The following is a 15,473-nucleotide window of genomic DNA, read 5'->3' as shown; positions in this document are numbered from 1 at the left end:
ATGTTCATACTATACTCGCTGAATCTCTCTTAAAGCTCCGCAACACATTAGTTCGCAAGATACATAATACAGGCGTATACGTAAATAATTCTGTAATGCTACTCGACTGAGGGCCGGTTCTACCACCTACTGGTAAAGTACCGCGTAACTTGCCCTCCGCATAAAAGGATGTTTCAGTTAGACCACTCCCAGGTAGCGCTATCGCCAGCATAAATCGTAATTACGCGGCGCGTAATTTAACTGCCACTTCGAGGGCCCGATAAGTTGTTTACCTGCCGGGCAAGTTTTGAGAGTTGAACATTATTAGCTGTATTTCTGGTGACTTACGTCAAGCTTTCGTAAATAATTTTTAAAAGGATATAAAATCAAAATCTATTTGGAAATCATTTCAAATGGGCTTTCATATTCTACTTTTTCAGTTTTCAGACGCGAGATATAAGTTCAGGTTCGAGTCTTTTTTATGACGAATCTTTTTTATTTCCATTACTAGCGTTGTGTTAATCTGTATGCCTTTTTTCATACGTTCTTGTGTTAATAATTTTCATTGAAATGTTTAGTCACAATATTATGTCTACCAGGAAATTGCTTTATATGTGTGCTACTTATAGAAAGTGATTTTTTTTTATTAACAGCATATAGGACTGTCGTCCAGGTAGCAGATTCCCTTTCAGTTGTTTACATAGTCTTTTTGTAAATGATTTCGAAGAAATTGGAAACTATTCCATTCCCGAATTACTCTTCCTATGAATGGATATTTACCCCGATTAGTTATTTACATTTACCCTCCAACTTTATCTTCATAAAGTTAAACATTAGAATGAAATGCATTATCAATAAATGGAAGCATGTCACAGAGCTAGTTGCAAATAGAGCATCGTGGAGATACTTAATCAATTCACAGAAGTCTGCAGATAGAATGCTCAAAGGCAATAAGTCCGTAAGAAAGATGTGTGTGTGTGTGTGTGTGTGTGTATACGTATATGGAAGCGCGTAGAAGAGAGTTAAGAACGTCAGGGAACGAAAATCATTTTTTAAATGTAAATTACAAAGACGAAGAAAACCTATTACGGAGCGAGCGACTTGACCAATCTACTACGAGAATACTTTTCAAAAACGCTGCCTTACATGACAGGTTATAACTGGCGTAAGAAAATATAATCTAGAGATTTTAATCCCAATTAGGTATTGATATTGAAACTCATAGATCAAAATCACGAAAGCTTGACATAAATCGTTGTCCATAACTCTTAAGACTCCTCTTATTAGGCTTTTTGGTGATAATCAGCAGATGCAAGCACAGGAAAATAAGACAATCGAAATGAGTTTCATACATCTGACGATAGATAGCACCACACTCGAAAGCGAGAAATCGCTGAAAATCAGTCTAGCCAACTTCGTATATCGGTGTAGCTACCTAGCGCTTGCGCGGAGGTGGTTGCACGCAAGCCAAAGTACCAGCCGATTTACACCCCCAGGTAGTTTACCTCCCGGGCAGCTGCCAGCCATTTTACCGGCAGATGATAGAACCGGCCCTGAATCTCCCTCTTGGTATACGTGTGTGTGTTTTTTTCCTCGTACCGTGGGGGAACTGCCACTGAATGTTATCCGCATCAAAGAGTTTTAGTTACGTTTCATAGCAGGATATTGGGGCAGTTATACTCAAATATACACAGATGGGTCTAAGACCAATGAAGGAGTCGGATATGCGTACTACTGCCCTGCATTCAACACTAGCAAAATGTTCTCCCTTCCCCACGAAGCTTCAATATTCACAGCTGAAATACTTGCCATTAAATCAGCCATCACGTACGGCGTCCAGCACTTCAGTAGTATATTACTTCTCACGGACTCCAAGAGTGCACTTCAAAAACTAGAACAACCATGCAGGAACACGCGTTCGAATAAATACATCATGGACATCCTAAGTTGCATATACCAAGCTAAGGAAAACGGAAAAGAAGTTCATCTTATGTGGATCAAAGGTCACACTGGAATTATACACAATGAAACCGTAGACCAACTGGCAAAGCAGAGCATTACAGAAGGCCAGTTCCAAGCACTACGCCTACCATACACGGACTTCCAAAGCCACATCAAGAAACAGGCTTACAAAGAATGGTCAAATTACTGGGCAACAATTCAACGCATCAAAGGCAAGCATTACGCTGCTATCCAGAGACACATCCCACAGAAACCATGGTTCAGTCTACCATCTCTAACTCGCCGCCATATGACATCAATTATCAGAATGCGACTTGGACATGCATCTTACCCCAGTCATCTGTTCAGACTCAAAGTCATAGACTCCCCAAATTGTACCTCTGACCCCAATCAAGAAGCAGACCTCAACCATACAATTTTAGGATGCACTAGATACAAACCACAAGTGACCAACTTATATCAAACGCTTATACAACTGAAAGTTCCACTTCCCACTTCCGTTTCGTCGTTGTTCAGCAGCTATGACATCCGTATATATCAAGCAATAGCCAAATTTTTAAGTGAAGCTAATTTAACATTGTGATAAGTTTGTACTGTAGTCTGTAGTTAAACTGTTCTCATCCAACCAAAGTTCCTGTACCGTGGCTTTCCATCACCAATTAGTCATAATGCCATGAACGGTCCCATGTTGTAAAGATGTTGCTCTTTGACTTTCTTGTTTTCTAAATGTACAGAGCTGGCAGCATGGTCTTACGGACCAAATGCCAAAATGTAATTAAAAAATAAATAAAAAAAGCAGGATATAACGTTTTCGATTCAATGTTCTTCCTCAACAGTAGGTGCATTAAATATAAGACCAGGGTGTTAAATTTACTTTCGGCTGAGTAAAGAACCGTGTTCTAAACCACGCCGATGAGTTTGGAAACAGTTTTGCGAGCACATGAACTTCCATCGAAATCTTTCGAGCCGCTGTTTCGAGAGTTATAATCAATTGTATCACCAACTTTCGCAGGGAGACGGCGTACTCAGAAGAAGAAGAAGAACAACAACAACATAAGGTGCTCAGAATTCTAATGCTTCTGAATCGAATTGGTGCGATGAGATCGATTTGGACTTGTTCAGTTGGTTTCTGAGGGAAGTGCAGACGGTAAGAACGGTAGGGATAGATCAAGGTATGAATATGACAAGTGATTACAGCGGATGAAGGATGTAATAGTTAAGTAGAAATGGAAAGGTTAGCATAGGATAGGGTGGCATGAAGAGCAGCATCAAACCAGTCTATGGACCGAAGATTCAACCAAAAACAACAACAACAAGTCGAAACTTTTCGTTGCCGCCCTGTTTTCTTTCTTACATAAAGGCTAGGGGCATGAAGGTCATCTGCGCGATGTATTTACTTTCTTGAAATCTAAGTTGTGTGGACAGATGTATTTTATTTCCTACAATGAAAGGGAAAGCCTGAGGAAGAGTAGAAGCAAATTATTTTAAACATTTAAAAAGTCATACAACAGGGTCCATCCAATAGGACATATTGCGAAAAATAATTTTCTACAGTAAATGTACCGTATATTCCTAACTGATAAAGCAGTTACCTTTCCATATTCAACTAATTATTCTTGACCTATCTTCGTTACACGAATTTTGTTACTATAAAACATGTTGCCTTTTTCTTGGCACATTTTTACTATAGACATAAATGTTTAAATGTTTTTCACGAATAATAATAGTGTCCGGATCTGTGAAAAGTACTATGTACGATTAAAGCGAACACACGAACAACCCAGTACCCAGTGTCATCAAGAAGACCAAAATAAATTTCAAACGAATTACTACCCGCAAAGAAACTAAGATATTTCAATCTTAATCGGAACAGCAGTGACAGACATAAAAGTCAGGAAGGCGGGAAAGTTGACACGTCTGAAGGTAAGGACAATGCGTTATATTTTACTGGTCACATGAGTATTTTATTGCTCCAAGCAAATAACACACGTATACAGCCCTGCCTGATTCTAATGATATTAGTCACGTTCGCCACTACTGATATCATATTCATATAAGGTACCGGTGTCAGATATAGGCCTACTTCACATTCAAAAATAACGGAGGCTGGCTGTGAAACGGAGCAAGACGAACAGAGTATTATCCGCTCAAGTTCGCGATATAGTTTTATAATTATAATTTTGTTTAGCCCTGGCCGTTGTGAAGGCGGGACAAAGGAAAGGACGGCCCGGCTTGTTACCAAGCAATACATCGCGCTTGCTCGCCACGGCCCACGTCTCTCGCGCGGCAATTAATTGACAAACTCGGAGTCAAGTCATAAGGAATATGGCGTCTTTTTTCAGTACATGTCTCCTGAACGACAGACTGAATGGGACAAATCAGTCATCTCCAAACGACTAGAAATACCTGCCTAACTATTTAAAGTCATGATAAACAAAGGTATTAATAAGTTCAGTAGGTCACTGATATGCAAAATAAAAAACTGAGTTCAACTCTTATAGGAGAATGCTTTTCGATGACTGCTAAGATACAGCTTATTTAATTTAAATTGCTAGGCAATGCTGTCAATTTAGTCGTCTGTGTCACTAAATCAGGTCACTTTGAATGTCTGTCTGAAGAATTTACGACCGGGCGAGTTGGCCGTGCGGTTAGGGGCGCGCGGCTGTGAGCTTGCATCCGGGAGATAGTGGGTTCGAATCCCACTGTCGGCAGCCCTGAAGATGGTTTTCCGTGGTTTCCCATTTTCACACCAGGCAAATGCTGGGGCTGTACCTTAATTAAGACCACGATCGCTTCCTTCCAACTCCTAGGCCTTTTCTGTCCCATCGTCGCCATAAGACCTATCTGTGTCGGTGCGACGTAAAGCCACTAGCAAAAAAAAAAAGCGTCTAGTCTCGTAAATTCAATACTATATGGGATGAAAGTCTGAAAAATCGATTCGAAGTATTAAGAGGCACTCCCGTCTAATGCGTTTCAAACAATGAAGTTTGGTAACTGGAGAAGAAAAAGGGAGTGGAAGAGCGGAAAATAATCAGTAGCACCTTTCTACAAAAGATCATAGCTTTAATTCTCGAAGAACATAAAGGACATAGAAAATGGGAAGAAATATGTCTGGTGTTGATTCACGTTAGGGATTCGGTACATTCTTAATCATCAAACTCCTGTTCTTTAGTGTAAAGGAACAGTCTAATAACCAGTAGACTCTTACTGCGAGCAAATGTAAAATCGATAATGACAGAAGTTCCTAGGGGCTAGGTATCTATTAGCGGCAACTAATAATATTGTTACAACGGGGGAGAAGGTAGTGTTGGTAATGAAACAGTCATCTCCTTACAGGCCATGAAGGCCCTTGAAGGGGTGCAAGGTAAAGGCTTTCACTATCCATAACCTCGGCACTTGTCCGGCCCCACGGTGTAGGGGGCAAAGCGCCCGCCTGTCACCCGGCGGCCCCGATTCGATTCCCGGCTGGGTCAGGGATTTTTAACTGTAAATTATTAATATACCTGGTCTGGGGACTGAGTGTTTGTGTCGTCCTTAACGTTCCTTTCCTCACATTCAACACTCTACTCGTCATTCCAATTACACTCAGGTTCAGGGAAAAATATCTCTATACGTCGACGCCCCGAACAAATTGCATTTTTTTTTAAACCGGCACTTGGTGAGCTAGAGTGAGCTCTACGCCCGACCGCCTTTGCCCCAAGGAATTTAACTTGATACTTATTTTTGGCGTAGACTGAGTGAACCTCAGCGTCACATACACCTCCGGAAATGGAAATCTCGTTTCTTAACATTATCGATTTCATGGCGGAGAATCGAACCCATGTCCTTCCAAGTGAACCGAGCACGCCTCTACCGCCTAGGCATAAAGCCAGGACATGGAAGTCTGTCTCATTTGTGGCTGACAGTGAGGAAACTGCTGATACAAGGTGGGTTAAGCAATGCCATTCGGAGCACGGCTGGTGTGTGCATGTTATGAAGGGTGCTACTCATAGAGCCCCCACATGCTGCAATACCACTTTCTGGGCCGGTGAGGAAAGCAATGACAAACTCACTCACCATCAAGCCCTATATGCCTCAGTGGGCACCGCCATTGGATTTTGCAGTTTCCTTATACCTGGATACCCCTTGGTGGTGCTTTTTGACGATCCAACCAGCATGCGGGATGAAGACAGGATTTTCAGCTTAAAACACAAGCAGCGAAGGCAGACCTACAGATGTTTTTTTTTTTTTTTTTTTGAGAAAACAACATTTTTAACTGATACCAAGCAGGCACCCAGAGAGCTCACAGTGGGACAAGACAAAATGATACGAGTAGATAAGATCAAGTATCTAGAACTGATAACACCAGACTTGTCAGAGAAGAAGCCTTTACATTACGGATGAACAAAATGGAAATGGCGTACTGTTTAACCAAAGGCGTCTACAACGAAAGTTCCATATCTTTCAAAGCAAAGTTGAGGCATCACTGTAGTGTCATCCGTCCAGAGGTCTTATACGCTTCAGAATATCTTGCAATGACACACAAGGCCTGATCGAGAAACTGGAGGCCAAAGAAAGGAAGATTTTGAGAAAGATCTTAGGTCCTGGCGTGAAAATGGGAAACCATGGAAAACCATCTTCAGGGCTGCCGACAGTGGGGTTCGAACCCACTATTTCCCGAATACTGGATACCCCACTATTTCCCGAATACTGGATACCAGTGGATAGGAGGAATTGCTTAATATCTCCGGTGTTTAAACCCGGAAAGTGAATTAACCCTCAGCACTATGTAACTCAAAGTTCTGGTAACGTCGTAGAGTAAAATGCGACGTCGAAACTGGCACGCAGGCAACCCAAACGACGTCAAATCAAAATGCTTACATATAGTAGCTGATGCCATATTATTATTATTATTATTATTATTATTGTACCGGGCGGTACACCTCCACGCCGCTAATTTACAATGTGCGCCAATTGAAACTCCTCTGCTGGAGGAAGTCTGAACTTTATTGACGGTATTAATTTTCAAATTTCTCAGAAGATGTCACTACGTGGAAAATTTGGAGTTTTTGAACTGTGTCATTTTCGACGTATTTTTGTTTTACTTGTAGAAAGAAGTGTGAACTTTCTCTTCTAGAGGACACTACTGAAGATCAACAATAGTGCACCCTAGTGCGGAGTGAAAGAACTGTTTTTTTTTTTTTTTTTTGGAGAAATTTTTATTTCAAAAGTTTGTTTCTTGTTAAATTTCTTTCTGTTATTATTTAAGTTGGCTGTATACCCCTCTCTTTCCCCTTGTTTTGTATTTAGCCAATCCCGAATTTCTTTTATTAATTTCTGACCAATCAAATGTATCTTCCCCCAACTTGAATATGTTCCTGTATCCTACCCAATAAAGTTTTTGTGGGAGGGTGTTCTCATTCCCCTAACGCCTCGAACTTTCCGCGAGAGGATATAAACTGCTGATTTTAGGGTCTCCGGGCCACTTCTGTTCCATCTTTCAGTGTGTAAAGTACATAGCAGGGGGCGGGAAGCGCCTCTTTCTTCGGCGACAGTCAACAACCAGGTAATGGCCGACTAATTACTTCTTTTCTTGCTTGCTCAGCAGTTTAACTCTCGGGGCGGGTCCGAAGTTTTTCCATTATGTAACCTTCCTTAAAATGTAAAGAAACTTGTATCTATTCTATCTTTTAAACTACATATTGGGATAGAGAGTGCTTAACCCTCTCGAGCTCCCACTCATATTGTTCTGAGGTGAACTTATTTTTCTCAGCCGATTCTTCCGTAACAGTAATGTAAATTGTTTCTTTCTTAAGTCACCTCTTTAGTATGGGATTAGCCCTTGTATTAACGGCCTAGTGCCAAGTAGGTTTTAAACAAAGTGTATTAGGAGCGTAAGTTCGCCTCCTCTCTAATTGTTATTTTAGAGGTCACGTAATTAATCTTTTTCTCACTTAATAGACCTCAGTAGGTTGGGTATTTTACCCCTGTATCTATATCCTTAGAGGACAACTTGAAGGTGGAGTTTGGTATGGCCTTTAATAGGCTTAATGTTGAGAGCGAGTGGCTCTTTCTTGAAAATTGAGTGTTGTATGCCTCGAGGAGGCTTTTCTGTGTAATTTGGAGCAAGTGCTCTGGAACATGAACGGGGTTTTCGGCCCCTCTGGTAAAATTTATTTTGGAGTAAAGTCGGGCTAATTGCTCAAGAATTGTGAATTTGGGGCTCGAAGCCCCAAATCCTGTAAATCCTGTAATTGGAACTGTTGTTGCCTTGCTACTCCGTACCTGCCGTAATTGTTATTTCTTAATTTTGAAAAGAAAATATAACCTTGTTAAATTTTAAATTAATTTTACTTTCGTAGCTTGAGACCTGTTCACCACCCCGCACCTTCTTTCACCTCTACCTACCACCAAAACACGGTAACAATTATTATTATTATTATTATCCGCCCCTTAGGCGTGAATGGTCAGCGTAGCGGCCTTCGGTTCAGAGTTCGATTCCCGACCGGACTGAGGATTTTATCTGCTTCTGATAAATTCCTCTGGCTCGGGGCTAGGTGTGTGTGTCTTAACATACATTTCTTCACTCTTACCGAACATATACCATATTAACCACCACAGAAACGTGTACGGTAATAATTGAATACGCCCCTCCACATTGGGTTGGATCCGGTTAAAAAACTGGACCAAATCCAAATGTGCGATACAATACAATCAGCTCCCGTGAGCCCACCAGAATGTGGGAAGAGTGACAGAATTATAATGTATTATTATTATTATTATTATTATTATTATTATTATTATTATTATTATTATACGTTAACAAAGCTATTTCTCTAGTTCGGCTCCTTGGCTGAATTGTCAGCGTACTGATCTTCGGTTCAGAGAGTCCCGCGTTCGATTTCCGACCGGGCCGAGTATTTTAACTGTTAATGGTTCTTTTATCTGGTTCGGTGATTTAATACGTACACTACTAACCACCACACAAACATGCGACTGTAAATAGGTTCCTCCACATAAAATTGGCACCAGGAAGGGTATCCGGCCGTAAGAACTGGGCCAAATCCGTATCGCGTAACGACCCCGATAAATTGGGGTTAAAGTCAGGAAGAAGACGACCCAAAGCGGGCGAGCCGGCTCTGTTAGCTTGCACTCGAGAGATGGTGGGTTCGAACCCCACTGGCAGCAGCCCTGAAGATCCATGGTTTCCCATTTTCGCACCAGGCAAATGCCAGGGCTCTATCTTAATTACGGTCACTTCTTCCCATTCCTAGCCCTATCCTATCGCATCGTCGCCGTACCTGTGCCTGGGCGGCAATAAACCCATAGAAAAAGCAATGCGTTTTCATCATTACAGTAATAATTTGCCTACCTCTGTATATATGAATAGATAACACGATTATTTCAAAGGGGAAGGAACAGAGATAACTAAGTACGTATTACTACTACCACCACGACATGTAAACTGTAAGCAAGTGCAACCCTTCGTGGTAATTGGGTAACACCAAGTAATACAAGTGAAGAGGTAAGTAGAAAACTGACACCCCAAGCTACGGTAATCAGCCAAGGAGTATTCAGAAACTTAGCTGTTTGAGCAGACAACAGAAATCGATAGTCAATGAAATTCACTCAGACAGTAATATGTGAATGACTGTCGCCCCATAATCCAAGTGTATTATAGGGATTAACTGGATAGCCGTAGAAGTCGCCAGTGCAGGCCACTAGTAACAAAGAGTGAGACATACGCAAAGTAATCGGCGAGCAAACCAGTTACAATCTCCTCCATTCCACCTTGTTCTAAAACTGGGAACCATCAGACCTGAGTGGAGGCTACGGCTGCGAGGCGCACAAAAAAAAAAGAAAACGACTCTACCCTTCTGTTATACGACTCCCATGTTCATGACTCAACGACAGCACCAACAGTTCACGTATCACAAGACACAAATTACAAGAGGGGTTTGGGATGTCAGGCGACGAAATGTAGAAGCGACAGATGTAAGCTTCATTTTTCTGGCCATTACTCCTCAAAATTACCAGTCATGTTTCTATTAATGAGTTCTGTACAAGTTAGATATTTAGTCACATTGTTAAAAGAGGCTGAAGGAATATTTATCTTTGTACAATGTTTAAAACACATTGCATTTTTATACTGACGCAACTGTTTTCTACTTGCCGAAAAGAAAACCCACATCTTAGTTGATTCGTAACATTTTAGTGGTGGAGTTGGTGCTCTGCGCGAGGTAAATGGTTTGAATCCCGAACTCAGCACCTTCCGCATGCCAAGTCCTACAAATAAACATTTCGGGGATAGATAAAAGAGAAAAAAACAGGATACTGATGTACATTGTCAACAGCAATCACACGTTCGAAACACATACCTCTCCTTATCACGCATAGTTTCTCTGTGCCGTTCATTCATTTTGCTCGATACTCTCTCTGTCTCTCCCTAGCCGCAACATTTCTAAGTCAACTGATATGAAAAACAACGCTCTTGATATTCATCGGAAGTCGCCATAGCTCGGGATACAATTATCTAACCCACTCAGCAAAGAAGTCGGGAAATGCGTTCTTCATGGAAAAAGAACATCACAAAAGTCAGTGTAATGTACTTGTATTAACAGAGATCTGGGGTACTAACGTCATTCACCGCAAGTTTCAGTCGCCAGAGGCGATATCTGTAGTGGCCGTTACCTGACAATAGCAAATATCTCCTCTGAGAAAGCAACTAATTCCTCAACATTTTTATATACAATTTTCTTTAAAAATTAGATAAAGATAAATAACAATGTATTCAGCATATGCGCGTACGTCTTGTTCCCTGAATAAAGCTACTCCTAATGACTTCCACGAAAACAATAAGTAATACATCCTCTAGGAAATATGACTTAAAGATTAGAGAAGAACGTGTACTTTAGTATATATATGCAATTAGGTCGGACTCCATTTAAATGTAAGTTCATTAACTTCCGCAATCATAATGAGTCATAAACGTATAATAACTCGTTTCTCATTAAGACTGTAAGTTACCTTACAGAGGAAGAAATAAAGATTCTGTAACCGTCCTAAATATGTCTTATTAATTTCATCATGACTACGAAGTTAAATTATTTTTAACGATAGTTTGAAAACTTATGGATAGAGCTACATAGGAAGCGGTCTTTCGCCTGACTTACTCGCTCTCTCTTTTGATGTTCCACAAAATTCTACCAGACTGTCCCGCTGGCAAGGTCTGCTGGCTACCAGTCACTCACTTTGTGCTGGCAGACCCAGCCAAGGTATGTGTCCAACATCTGCACTGCACTCGCCACGCACACACTGCTGCTCTGCTCAGCTTGATTTAGCATGGCCTCCTCTAACAAGCTAGTTATGCACATTAAAGAAAGATTATTCCGAAATACAAACATGACCACCGATTGTAAGGACTAGCGCGTGTACTACTAAGGTCACAGTTATGAAGACAATGAGGTGCTCACAACATTCTATTCTAATCGCAACATTACACTGATAGTTGCCACGAACTAAACATCACAAACTATAATACGTACCTAAGGAAATAATCCACGATGTTTGTTACAGGGGTCACAGAACACTTCCTGAAGTAAATTGTACTCTTCAGACACAAAACACAGCGTATGAAAACCGTATCACAGGCACTCAGGAATGTACGCTCAAACAACGGCCGGAAGATCACTTTACTGGCATTTAAATCCTTGGCGAGACGGGTCAACGAAAAGCACAGACTATGAGCATGGCCGAAGAAGACTGCAACACATACATACACACAGGCCGGAAGGAGAAGACTGGCTAGGCGCGGAGCGGGGAGGGAGGACGCACTGTACAGAACTACTTTGCACGGCCGTGCTCGCTAGCCCGCCCGCCTGCTTTCCTGCCTGCCGTTTCCCCCTAGCCGCCTAGACCGCTCGCTTCCAAGCAGCAGCATCTTGAACGCGTGATCTGGTCTCTTAATGTAGCTCTACTACTCAAAGCGAGAATGTCCGGCTTGAAAAGTTAAAATAAATCCTGGTCTAGAACAAATTATTACAACAACAAGAATAATAATAATAATAATAATAATAATAATAATAATAATAATAATAAAGCGACTTTATTGTGGCTCCTGGCGCTTTCTTACACTTAATTTCATATACATTTATAATATAACATACATACATAATCATTATAGACTTATGCCTTTCAGCGTTCAGTCTGCAAGCCTCTAAGAATTTACTAAACGTCGCCACAATCCTCGATTTGCAACTAGTGTTGTGCCTCATTTAGTTCCATACCTCTTATCTTTAAATCGTTAGAAAACGAGTCTAACCATCGTCGTCTTGGTCTACCTCTACTTCTCTTACCCTCAATAGTAGAGTCCATTATTCTCCTAGGTAACCTATCCTCCTCCATTCGCCTCACATGACCCCACCACCGAAGCCGGTTTATGCGTACAGCTTCATCCATCGAGTTCATTCCTAAATTAGCCTTTATCTCCTCATTCCGAGTACTCTCCTGCCATTGTTCCCACCTGTTTGTACAAGCAATCATTCTTGCTACTTTCATGTCTGTTACTTCTAACTTATGAATAAGATATCCTGAGTCCACCCAGCTTTCACTCCCGTAAAGCAATGTTGGTCTGAAAACAGACCGATGTAAAGATAGTTTCGTCTGGGAGCTGACTTCCTTCTTACAGAATACTGCTGATCGCAACTGCGAGCTCACTGCATTAGCTTTACTACACCTTGATTCAATCTCACTTACGATATTACCATCCTGGGAGAACACACAACCTAAATACTTGAAATTATCGACCTGTTCTAGCTTTGTATCACCAATCTGACATTCAATTCTGTTGAATTTCTTACCTACTGACATCAATTTAGTCTTCGAGAGGCTAATTTTCATACCATACTCATTGCACCTATTTTCAAGTTCCAAGATATTAGACTGCAGGTTTTCGGCACAGTCTGCCATTAAGACCAAGTCGTCAGCATAGGCCAAACTGCTTACTACATTTCCACCTAACTGAATCCCTCCCTGCCATTTTATACCTCTCAGCAGATGATCCATGTAAACTATGAACAGCAAAGGTGAAAGATTACAGCCTTGTCTAACTCCTGCAAGTACCCTGAACCAAGAACTCATTCTACCATCAATTCTCACTGAAGCCCAATTGTCAACATAAATGCCTTTGATTGATTTTAATAATCTACCCTTAATTCCATAGTCCCCCAGTATAATGAACATCTTTTCCCTCGGTACCCTGTCGTATGCTTTCTCTAGATCTACGAAACATAAACACAACTGCCTATTCCTCTCGTAGCATTTTTCAATTACCTGGCGCATACTGAAAATCTGATCCTGACAGCCTCTCTGTGGTCTGAAACCACACTGGTTTTCATCTAACTTCCTGTCAACGATTGATCGCACCCTCCCTTCCAAGATGCCAGTGAATACTTTGCCTGGTATACTAATCAATGAGATACCTCGATAGTTGTTGCAATCCTTCCTGTTCCCTTGCTTATAGATAGGTGCAATTACTGGTTTTGTCCAATCTGAAGGTAACTTACCAACACTCCATGCTAATTTTACTGCTCTATGAAGCCATTTCATCCCTGCCTTCCCACTATACTTCACCATTTCAGGTCTATTTTCATCTATTCCTGCTGCCTTATGACAATGGAGTTTTCTTATAAAATATAAATTTTACAATAATTGTAGATTATTTTACAGTGCAAGAATTTCAACAATTTACATTTTAATATAGACGTTTAATATTAATATATACGTTTAATATATACATTTTAACATACGAACAGATTTAAAAAAGGAAGTGACCTAATTTAAACATATTAAATCTTTACAACCTAAAGTATAAACTAAACTAACTACAGTAAGTAAAGTATAACTAAAATATAGCTAAAGTATAAAATATAAACTACAACACGTTACAATAAACAACCATATTCACTCTCATTCATGCATCACATTCACACTCAAAGAAGACTTATAAGATGACGCTAGCAGAGGATTTTAAACTTTGTCTTTGATTTAACTTCCGTGGTGTCATTGGGGAGTTCATTCCACCAGCTCGTGGCGGTGATTGTGAACGATCTATTGTAAATTGCGGTTCGATGTACAGGAATTTCTAGCATACAGCCTGACCGGGTATTGAACAAGTGTAGTGAACTAAGGTAGCGAAATCTGGTGGGTAGGTAAGGAATGTTTTCAGAAATCACTTGATGCACCAAAGTAGTTGCATGGATTCTACATCTGTCATTCGGTCGTAACCAAGGTAACTGTCTATAGTACATACGTGGGCATATGGATATACGTCGAATCCATACCTTGCATACCGTGCATTTTCGGCGCGTTGCAGTTTTATGCCTTGCTCATTATTGATATCAAAAACTGTATCAGAGTATTCGAGAATTGGAAACAAACGTGACTGAATGAGCTTTATTTTCAGGGACCAAGGAAATTCGGAAAAATCAGCCGAAACTAGTATACAAATACGAATGAAACAAATCCACTTTCAATAAAATTATAAGGTCTGTAAACACTGTAATTAAAATAGATACTGACAGATTACGAATAGATAAGTCCTACTCATTGGCTGAATGGTCAGCGTTGAGGCCTTCGGTTCAGAGGGGCCCCGGTTCGATCCCCGATCGGGTCGGGGATTTTAACCGCGTCTGATTAATTCTTCTGAACCGGGGACTGGGTGTTTGTGTTTGTTCCAACACCTTCCTCTTCATATTCAGACAACACACTACACTACTCGCCACCACAGAAACACGCAATAGTGATTACATCCCTCTACATAGCGTTAGCGTCAGGAAGGGCATCCGGACGTAAAACAGGGCCAAATTCACATGTTCGACAGTTTCTTATTTTTCATTCTTGGCTTTCGGTCTTGCCACCATGCAGCCACCATACACATATACATGCATAAGACAATGAATAGGGTACAGAAACAAATAAAACAGTCACGACTGAAAGAGGAAACACTTAGAAACATATTAAAGAAACATTCAACACTTTCTGATGGTCCGAGAAACGTTCATATGGTCAAATTTGTTTCACGAAGATACTGAACTAGAACTAAATACACTTCACGCTTGAAAGGGGATAATAGCATTGTAACACGGCTAGGGAGGGTGATTCGAAGTTCGTGGAGCCTTTTATATAGCCGGTTTTGAGCAACTTGATGGTGTTTACAAGCCAATATTATGTGGTTCAGATCTGCGAAACACGACGGATCACAATCGCACATGGGAGAGTTTAACACATGGATTCTATGTAAATGGCTGCGGTAACAGCCGTGTCCCAAACGCATGCGGATGATGGATGTAAGGTGGCGCCTCTGAAGACGCAAATACTGAAACCAGGGTCTTGTGGGAACTTCTGGTTGGATGATTGCATAATGTCGTCCTCTTTGAGCTTGTGAATCTGTCCACTCGGCCGACCACTTTACGACAGATCGTTGACGTAGTGATGGAAAGAAGTCCGTATAGGGAAGCTGGATTCCGTTAAGAGCTTCCATTGTTTCAAGATGA

The 15,473-nt window shown here is 41.0% G+C and overlaps 1 protein-coding gene across 11 annotated transcripts in view; it reads right to left on the bottom strand.

The window, feature by feature from the left end:
* tou (toutatis) overlaps window positions 1–15,473 on the bottom strand; it is a 1,002,029-nt gene that overhangs the window by 911,797 nt on the left and 74,759 nt on the right. Inside the window, exon 1 of one of the 11 annotated variants that reach the window (XM_067147192.2) lies at window positions 11,466–11,635. The exons of the other annotated variants lie outside the window; for them this stretch is intronic. The gene's annotated coding sequence lies outside the window, so the exon portion shown is untranslated. Of the gene's footprint in view, window positions 1–11,465; window positions 11,636–15,473 lie in introns of those variants that run through there. 11 annotated transcript variants of the gene reach the window in all.

The sequence above is a fragment of the Anabrus simplex genome, chromosome 5 (genome assembly GCF_040414725.1).
Source record: "Anabrus simplex isolate iqAnaSimp1 chromosome 5, ASM4041472v1, whole genome shotgun sequence".
Classification (NCBI taxonomy): domain Eukaryota; kingdom Metazoa; phylum Arthropoda; class Insecta; order Orthoptera; family Tettigoniidae; genus Anabrus; species Anabrus simplex.
The sequence above is the reverse complement of the archived record's forward strand: the minus strand, read 5'-3'. Positions and strand labels throughout refer to the sequence as shown.